This window comes from Trachinotus anak, unplaced genomic scaffold (assembly GCF_046630095.1).
Source record: "Trachinotus anak isolate AG129_WGS33_773 ecotype Australia unplaced genomic scaffold, CSIRO_AGI_Tana_v1 ptg000019l, whole genome shotgun sequence".
NCBI classification, from domain to species: domain Eukaryota; kingdom Metazoa; phylum Chordata; class Actinopteri; order Carangiformes; family Carangidae; genus Trachinotus; species Trachinotus anak.
The window spans coordinates 8,373,049-8,383,110 of NW_027273870.1; the positions used below are offsets into that span (position 1 = coordinate 8,373,049).

Below are 10,062 nucleotides of genomic sequence, written 5' to 3' on the forward strand. Positions count from 1 at the left end.
GTTCCAGTGGCGTGCAGTGACTTTTACAATGTCTTACATTGGATCACAGGGTAAGTACAGTTCAAGTCCAAAGTGTGTGGTGAAGCAGTGTGCTACTTAGAAGTGACACTCCATCTTCTTAAAGGACATAGAGATGAAGGCTGACTCATCATCGCCCATTCCCTTCCTTCACCTGAGCTTCGAGAATGGGGACATAATGGAGAGTATATGGGATGACTGCAGGACTGCAGAGGACAACAGCAAGGTTTAAATCAAAGTAAGAGCCTGTGGGGCCAGAAAACATGATGTGAACAGCACTACAGCAGCAACGTCTGTGGCCCTTAGACAAGTCGCTGGTTGTTTAATCAAGTAAATTTAAAATGAACAAAAAATCTACAATCTGAATAGAAGAATCATTGCAATGTCTACCTAACAAATTTTCTCATCATAAAAAGATGATCAAATAACACTTCAAATCAGTTGCAGTAGTAACATGCACATTTTAGTGAAACTAAAAAAATTATGAAATTGTGAAATTTATTACATTGTCAAATGCAGTTTTCTGGGGAAAGTCCTTAGCTATCATTTCTCAGTAACGTTAAACTGAGTTAAACTCATCAGTTCTACCCTCTTCAGTTCATTTTAGTGTTGTCTGTCATACTGACACAGTTCCTTAGATGTTTGCCTGTCTTGTCTCACTGATAAAGTTAGGTGAGTGAAAAGCTCAGAGTGATTGATAGCCTTTTTTCAGGGCAAATTAAAGGTGTGTCATTCACATCTATATCAGAGTCAGGCAGTCTCATGTTTTACATGTGTCCCTTTTCAGCCCATCCCAATACTGATGGGTTGTCAAATGCTTGACATCATTGTTCCACACATAAACTGACCAGCCATTGCATTATAAATGTACACGAATGCCTGAGGAGCCCCATTTCAGACAGCGTTGATAGGAGGTGACCTCAATGATACAGAGCACAATAATGTCATAGAATCACATGGAGACGGGCAGAGTCCTGAGAGAACAGATCAGTCCTTCAACTGAAACTACACTGAGGCACTTGTCTGTCGTTCTTTTCATTCATATTTCAACATTAGCACTCAGTTTGCTTCAAGAACGCCCATGGCATTAAGTAGAATGTCAGCTCAGCTGATAGAGGAAAAAAGTCAGATATTTTGAAGTGCAAACAACTGAACAGAAAAGTCAATTATGTTTGTGAACATATGTCAAATTTATGTGCTGATGAAGTGTTGGGCTTTTTATTAATTGATAATAGTTGATTTATAATTGGACAAACTAATTATTTTGAACAGAGTCATAGTTTTTTTTTTTTTTTTTACAGATGTGTATTTTATGCTACGATCAGCCAGTTGTTTTTGAACTAAGTAAACATGTCAGTGTTGAAAGCATCCATATTGATGTGATTGCGATGCAGTAAACCCCTCAGGCTCTCCTTGTTAATGAGATGAAACTGAAATTAATACAGTGGACTGTGTCATGCTCTATGTAACAGCAAATGACTTCATGTTGTGTCCTGCTCCCCCTCTATGAGGTGCAGGCCTTTCTTAGCGAAGGGATCTTTGGAGAGGACGCCTAGTATGCAGACACCGTCACCAACACAAGACGAGTGCTGGAATAGTTAGAGCACGAACTATTCATTCGTCAAAACTGCCACTTAATATATTCTGTAACATCTGTCACATTTCGAAAACCTTCCTAAAGGATTACCGTGTAGTTTGTCTTGTGGGTGAAAGTAAACAGTAAAAATCTAAACTTTCATATCTTCCACAGATTAAAATTCTCCAACACCTGCAGACTCTGGATCCAGACTAATTTCATCTTGTGAGCTGGAATGGCTCCTTCCATGAAAAATTCATTTGTCTGAAGTTTGAGCTCCTGGACCTGAGTTTGCATAACTACCCACAGGTTTCTGAAGAGTGGTTTTAAAGTTCAGCGTCATCGCCATTTTAGCAGTGCACTCCACCTAACTCCCAGCTAATCCAAAAATGGGCAAAGCGAGCGTGCAGCCTAGACTTAAGTACATGCCGGTCTAATTACTGTGGCAATAATGCGCCCCCGTTAGCATGGTTAGCACAGCTGGGCGTCTTGCTCGAAGGCTAACCCAAGGCTAATTCATTTGTTGCACTATTTACGAGTTAACAAGTGAAGCTAACAAGCCAGCTAGTGCAGACACCGACACCTGCTATTTAGTGCGAACATTTAAATAAAATAACACCAGAGTTCCACTCACTTCAAAACACAGGAGCACAGTTAGTAAATTAACCGCACACAAGCCTTAGAAATTCACCCTCTGTACAGTTGTCATGAAGGGAGACATTAGCTATAGAGACCAACTGTTTTCTGTGCCGAGCTGTACTGTCTCATTTTTGGTGGCCAGTCAAAGAGAATTCCAGGTTAGCTGCTTGATGGCTGCACGCATGTTTTCAGTCTCCGTCCATGGTCGAGAGCCACCCAGTTCCACATCAGATATGTTGGATTTTCCTCTTAGCTGCTCTCAGGAACATCAGAACTGTCTGTTGCATAAGGCGGCAGAAATCCAGCACCTCCAATGTGGCTCATCTTGACAAGCTGAAATGAAAGAACAGTGACCTCATGGCAGCACTGCAGAAAAGTGAACAAAAGCCGCAGTCACAGCCTCCAGTGGCAGCGGGAGAGAAGCTCCCTCCAGAAGGAGATGAAGAAATCAAGAGCTCTGTATGCGGCTCAGCTTGACCGGCAGAAAAGAGAAATTATGAACCTTGTGGCTCGTCTGAAGAGAGTTTGGCAGCAGAAGGGGAGTCAGCGTATCGACTGGCAGAAGGACAAGTTTTTTACCTTTTAAAAGAAAACTTGTAGGTTATTCAAGAAAACTGCAGGAAAAGAAACAGGAACTGACAGAGAGGCGTGAGGGCAAACCTGGTGGAGCCAGAGAAGGAGATTGCTCCCTGGGTGAGTTTACTCCCAGGTTCTCTGGCTTCTTCCCACACTAACAATTTAGAATGAAAATAAATTGAATTATATTTTTGATGTCTGAAAGAACTTCTTAAATTAGAGCTATACATGCAGATAAGTGTACACACACACACACACACACACTCAATGGAACAAAAGCACATTAGTACTGTCGAACACATTTCCTCTTTTGTTGTGCTGAGGAAGTTCACTCTCATACACACACAGACACACAACGAGCAGAATGTCCATTAACATGAAGATTTTAAATGCAATTTAAATATTTACAGAGTTTGTATCCTATACGTCCAACAAGTGATGACATTTTTATCTCTCTGTCTGTACCCATGTCTCATTTCAGAGGTTGCGTCCTTCATAGGCTGCATTACACTGGGAAGATTGTGCTGCGTTGCATGTCTCCGAACTGTCAGCTCTGTCTTTCTACATTGTTTGCCTCGGATGATGGCCACCGGCAGGCTACCTAAATGTGGGATTTCTTGTTTATAAATTAATTTCTGCTTTATTTTTGACAGAAAATGACACTAAAATACCACTGTCTCCACATGCAGCTGCTAACATAGATAAAATATATAATATTTGATTCGAGAACCAATTGTGTCACAGCGGCATGACAAGGCTGTCCCATTTCGAAGACTCTTACAAATGCAGCCAAAAACTGCATCCTTTGTTTCGCAGCCCAAGATTCATTGGGCGCTGGTCTCTAATCACTCTGGAGTCACTCATCATAAAGTGAATATGACATACAAATAAAATGCAACCGTGGGCAATTAGGAAATCCTTGGTAGACCAGAACATCTCATTTCGGTTCAGCTGTTCAGGTGGTTATGAAAGCCAGGCCTTCGCAGCTCACGTCCCTTCTAAGGATGTGGCGCCTAAATTGACACTGTGTCTGTCTGTCTGTCTGTCTTTCCAAATCAAAGTACTGGGTTTTAGCTAAGTTGAATAGGTAACAGTACAACTGGTTAAAAACCAACAGGGGGGTTATCATCATGATAACCTGATTAATTTTTATCATAGAGCTTTAATGTGTTCGTATATCAGCAGGATGTCTTTTGCAACAGTGAAGTTAAAAGGACCATCGCCTGGTTTGATCATCTGCCTGGAGGGGCTTCTGCCCTGCCTCTCTGTGCGTCTGCTCCTCTCTCTCCTTTGCCTGATGATTCCATTATGTTAACATTTCCATAAGCACTTCATTCCTTCCTTATGAAGATTTGATCCAATTGCCTTTAGTAATGTCATGTGGGAGTGAGGTAGCAGCATAGCCAAATATATGTAGACGCCGCATTGAGCCCATTGCTGCAATACATTAATGTCGTGGGGTTCAAGGGTTTATGATCTACCTGGAGCAAAAATAAAAGTTTGGTCTCCAGTTAGTTAAATGATGATGATGATATATGCTATTTGGAATATAATTCATATAAATCCTGAATTTACTCAAAGTCACTAAGGGTAGGTGATCTTACAGAACACTATTATTTCAGCTGTGATTATTCTATTGAATTTAGTGTGAAAACTGCAGATAAAAAGTGCATAAAATAGTCCCTATTAACAACTTTACAATAATGTGATTCATAATATAATTTGTTTTTTTTTTTCAGAATTTTTCATAGCAACTTCTAGTATTATATGTAATATCTATGATGCTTACTGTATATTTACCAAAGCACCAAACAGTGCAAAGTTACACTAATATCAATAAGGTCTTCTAATCAAATTAAACTCTAAACAAATATAAATTATAACTCAATATATGAATATATAAGTCCCTCTCTGTCAGATTTCTGAATTCTACATGAATAATAACATTGTGTATAATATTGACAATTACTAGAAGGCTTTGTTTAATGTAAAATACTCAATGTACATAACACAATAAGTATTGTAATATTCATGAGATAAAAAGTATACATTACATTACATCTATAGTAACATCTTCAGTAACATGTAATAAAGTAGAAATGCAGAAATGAAGAAAATGCATTGTTTTCTCATTCAGTCTGAACTGTGCATCTCTTTCTCCACCGTCTTGATTTCTGAGCAAGGGTGGTGAAAGCTTCCTGTGTATGTTTGTGAGGAGCTTCCCAAACTCACCAGCGCAGAAGAAGCACATGGTGACAACCTCCTCTGTGCAGTTCTGGCCAGGAAGCTCCTCATCGTCTGGACAGGAACTGAAGAGGGTGGTGCTGGGGGTGGAGGGGCAGGGAGGTTGTCATGGCACTGGATCTTCAGACAGGGTTTGCTGTAAGGCTTCTGAGAGTGGGTCCGTTCTCTGCTGTAGTAATGGGTCTTCCTGGGATGGTTGACGCCCACTCTCAGCTGAACGAGCCCTGCACTGTCAAACAAGTAGTGAATTAATTCAACCTTTGCTTTGTAGATAGTTGTAGACAGTTGTTTGATGTGGCCTCTAATAATGAAATTATATCATAAAAAATAGAATAATATTAAAAAAGGTTCCCATAATAAATGTAATCCACAAGCAGTATGTAATGTTAACTTTATGATTACTTACTTAGCTGGGTGAAAAACAGGCGACCACCCCTCTCCAGTTTGTCCTGTGGTCATCCATCCTTCTCACCTGGCAAACGTGTCTTCACTGCCATCAAGGAAATCCTGGATGTTAGGTCTCGGGCTTCCATGTTGTTGCTTCTTGTGCATGAGGGGAAGTGCTGCCTCCTTCACAGCTCCACCTACCACAACAAGAAAAAAAAAAACATTGGTTAACTCTGTGATACAACAGTTTTGTTCTGTCAGAGGTGGAGTCCAATAGTATAATATTAAGGAACAGAGGTAACAATACTGAGGCACTTGAAAAGTAATATGAGGCCATTCAGCATTAACTTACCTTTGGTTGGTGAAGCATTTACATCTTCTAAAGAAAAAAAATACGTTAACAGAGTGAGTAAGAGAAAAAAATCTTAGCTATTAAAAAGGTGAAATTATTTTCATTTTGTTAATAATTGTTAACTTACCTCAGCATGAGCACCTAGAGCCAAGTGATAAATTAGAGACACAGTAAACAGAACAAAATGGTTGTTGGCAGAATAAATAATGTGATAGCTATGTTACATAGTAAAATTGATAACCAAATGCAATATATTATATTTAAGATAGTTTACACTGTTTCTTTGGTTTATATAACAGGCTATAGTAGGTTCTTTTCTCTGCAAGTCAGATTCTCATACTTGCCTTTTCTCCCACATCATGTCATGTGACAGACCATTTCATACGTTACTTGAAGGGTTTGGTTTTTTTTAATCCCCTGACTCCTTTTTCCAAAGCAACCCCACTAAAGCCCAGGTTAGCATACCTAGGCTGGATGGCATGTTGGAAGTACTGGCAGATCTGACCAGGACAAGGTCCTCTCTGTAGTACCTCTGCAGGGAGGCAACAAAGTATTTCATGGAGCAGAGCTTAGCACTGCTGTCTAACAGCAGGAAGGTTTTGATATTGCATGTTCTCCTTGGGCCTGCGTGGGTTTTTTTTTTTTTTTTTGCAGGATCAGAGTCCAAAAGTATTCAAAGTCTTGCAGGTTAGATTGACTGTGGATGATTTTCTGTCTGTGTGTGTTACCTATGACTGTCCAGGGTGTTCTTCTGTTCACTATGAAGGAGTGGCACACTAATGTGATCTCACCTAGATCAGGGAAAGAGAAGACAATAGACGGATATGTGTCTATGGTCAGGCTCAGAAGGTTGAGCCAGTGTTGACTTGACTCCTGGCTCCTCCTGTCCATATGTTCAAGTGTGCTTGGACAAGACACTGAACCCAGAAATGATCCCAATGTTTAGGCCAGTGCCTTACATTGTGGATCGCTGTTGTCAGTGAATGAGTGTGTGTGTGAATAGGTGAATGAGAGGCACAATGTAAAGTGCTTTGGATTAAAGTACTATATATAACTGCATTTGTGGGTCTTGTCTAATACTATTAAAGGTACTTGTTATTTTTAAGAAGAAAAACTAATATGAAAATCCAAATGTAAAAAAGGCATGGTACAAGATGTTGCCTAAGTCGTTGCCAACCAACCATGCCGGAACACGGGAGGGATGCCTGTATTTTAGCCAGTCCTCCAGATTACAAGTGGGCAAGATATTTACAAATAGTGCAAGGCGCTATCAAGGGCTTTGACAGCCTCGCCAGATGCTAAAGCTTCCTGGGGCTTTACCCAGCCAGACGCAAAGGCAAGGCCACAAAGTTTCATAAAAATATGAAGAGAGAAGTAGAGATTTCTAGGACCCACCAGATTCAAGTGGGCCCTCGTGCAAGACCCTGCCTAGGGCACTACCAACCATGCCAGATGCAAAGAAACTGGGACATCACCAGCTCTGTTAAATGGAAGGTTTTTACAGTTTCTCAGACTTGCAGTAAACAGGGCTGTCAGACTCGCTGTCTTAAGCCAATCTTGGGGTTCCAAAAGGAACCAAGCCTGACATTGAAGGAGCTGGTTCAAATTTTCAAACAATTTGATGCCCTCAAACCAAAACAGTGACATTACTTACATTGTAAACGTAACGACCAAACTCATGGCATTACAACATGTGCTGATGTGTAGCTGTGATCTTGAATTCCTCCTGTCACAAATAACAGTCTGCTAATGTGTTCATAATGATTAAACCTCAGACTGAACCAGCCCAGTGTTATTGCATCAAGTTGTCACCAACAGGTGCAGAATTCTTTTATAACTTTTTTCTAATTATAAAGAGACGGTACAGTGTAGGCCTGCTAACACATTTAATCAGTACATGTGCAGTTTGACATCCAACCAGAGAGGTTTACTCCTTGAGACTAATTAGGAAGTATAAAGTAAAAGCATGCAGCCATGAAAATATAGGCCTTCTGTATGACAAAGAGTGACTTCACTCTCCAGCAACAGTGGCACCTGAGCACAGTTTTCCTTATTGAACACTGAGTACCAAACAGGATGGAAGATTAAATAGACTGTAATCATGACATGTTGATGTTATTATAATCTGAATAATTTGAATTTACGGCAATACTTTTTATTATTTTGATTAAACTCTACTTTGCTTTAATCATGATTGTCTGTTGAATATGTTCAACGTGACACTAAACTTTCAACCACTGAACACCTTCAGTACATATTATTGGTACAATTGCTTAAATGTATATATAATTAGATTTGCAATGATATATTGAGGGGGACAAACCTACTCTCAAAAATAATGCTGAGGTCTGCAGACTAAAGGTGAGAGGATCAGTAAAATCACAAGTGTCACATTATTGCAAGGTCATGGAAAGTTAGGGCAACATAGTTAATGTACATCTCAAGAATGAAAAATCACATTCATGTGTTTTGAAACACATGTGATGATAATTTGTAAACATGTTGATTTCAAACTAAGAATTATTGTCAAGGAAAATGATTATCTATGTAAATGCCCAACAATCAATATGGTCTGTTTAAATGCTTTGTGTATGAATGTATAGCTTAACGCAACAGCTCAGAGTGAGAAACACACTGGCTTACGTTTTATCACACTTGACACAATAAGAGGCACGATGACCAGCTGAAGCCTTGTGCTATATGGCAGCATTTTAAGTGACTATATGCTTCTCTTTCTATACTTAAACTACACAACAAATAAGCAGTATACAGGGACATCAGGTACCTCAAATCATGGTTGTCCTGTCACTAGGATGTTAGCTGAAGCAGAAGGAGATATTTTCAATTCTTAGTTAGTTATTAATGGGACGTTTAACATATGAAATATTGACTTTATTACTATTAACTTGCCTAATTCTTTAGCATCTTGATAAACACACTGATCTAGAGTGTCTTTCTTAAAATGTCTTTCAAAACAAAAAATGCATTTGTGTCAGCTCACCAGCTAGTGGAAAGTGTTTTTTTGTTTAAATATATTTTAATACTGTTAAAACATTTACGTTTATCACTAACACTGTCAAGTCAAAAAAGTCTAAGCTAACAGATGGAATTAAACCCAGCTAGGGTGAAACTGGTGACCCTTTTCATATGCACTCACGCAGACAGGAAACTAGCAGCTTTTGCTAACTTTAACAGGCTTTAATCAAGCTTGAGTCATCAGGTTTAAGTCAGTTAACACACTGCTTCTCCAGATAATGTTAACCTTGCCTCTGAGTTTTGTGAGTTTTGTGTTCAGCCTCAGTCTCTGTATGTTTTAATTAAAAAGTGAGTTGATAATAGAATAATAGTAACAGTAGTCTTTTATTGTGAATGGATCATCCATTAATGGAGAGTAAGAGCAAAGTAAACTATTCCACCTGTTAGGAGCATTGAAGCTTAACTGGCAGCACGTGGTGTCCCACCTTTATTTTGTTTTTGGTTTTTTTTTGTTATATGTAGCAGGAATATGTAATTAAATTCAAAATAAATATCATTGTAAAATTTGTAATTAAATTATAATTACTGATCAAAATGTTGGTGTTTAGAAAGGCATTATATCTGGATGCATTATTTTTAGTAAAACGCTTATATGTATACTATAACATTCATTCTGTTGCTTTGCGTCTCTTGGCCGAGCAGGACTGCCTTCTTGTAGGCTTACTTAATTCAATATTGTGTTTTCATTCATTTGAATTATCAGTTTTTGTCCACATAGGTTGTAGAACATTCATATACCTTGAACAATCATATCTGCCGTATATCATAAGGCTTTTAACAACAGAATTGTCTACAGGCTCTTCCTCCCTTTTCAGTTTGAGAACCTCCATTTATCCATTAGCCATACCAATTGTCCTTAAAGGGTCCTGGGGGGTATAGCCAATCCCAGCTGACATTGGGAGAAGGCGGGGTACACCCTTGGACAGGTCAGCAGTCTATCACAGGGCTGATATATAGAGACAAACAACCACTCACGCTCATTTTCACACCTTTAGAATCACCAGTTAACCTACTGTGCATGTCCCCGGACTGTGGAAGGAAGCCGGAGTACCTGGAGTGCACCCACGCAGGCACAGGAGGAACATGCAAACTCCACACAGAAAGACCCCACGCCTGCCACAACGTGTCTGCAGACATGTGGTGTAGTATAGCTCATGATCTGGCAGTGGGGCCCTTTTACTTCCTCTGAAAAAAGTGTTTAAATCACTTGCGCTGTACCAAACAAAAAGCTGTA

At 39.5% G+C, this 10,062-nt stretch overlaps 2 long non-coding RNA genes across 2 annotated transcripts; one reads left to right on the plus strand and one right to left on the minus strand.

Annotated features, from left to right (window-relative positions):
• Nucleotides 1-1,327: 1,327 nt before the first annotated feature.
• LOC139636984 (uncharacterized) lies at nucleotides 1,328-7,980 on the plus strand. The gene is made up of 2 exons (XR_011694510.1): nucleotides 1,328-2,926; nucleotides 3,291-7,980. It is a non-coding gene; the product is annotated as an uncharacterized lncRNA (long non-coding RNA).
• LOC139636983 (uncharacterized) lies at nucleotides 5,143-5,926 on the minus strand. The gene is made up of 3 exons (XR_011694509.1): nucleotides 5,793-5,926; nucleotides 5,460-5,637; nucleotides 5,143-5,282 (listed from the first exon to the last, which is right to left on the minus strand). It is a non-coding gene; the product is annotated as an uncharacterized lncRNA (long non-coding RNA).
• Nucleotides 7,981-10,062: the final 2,082 nt, after the last annotated feature.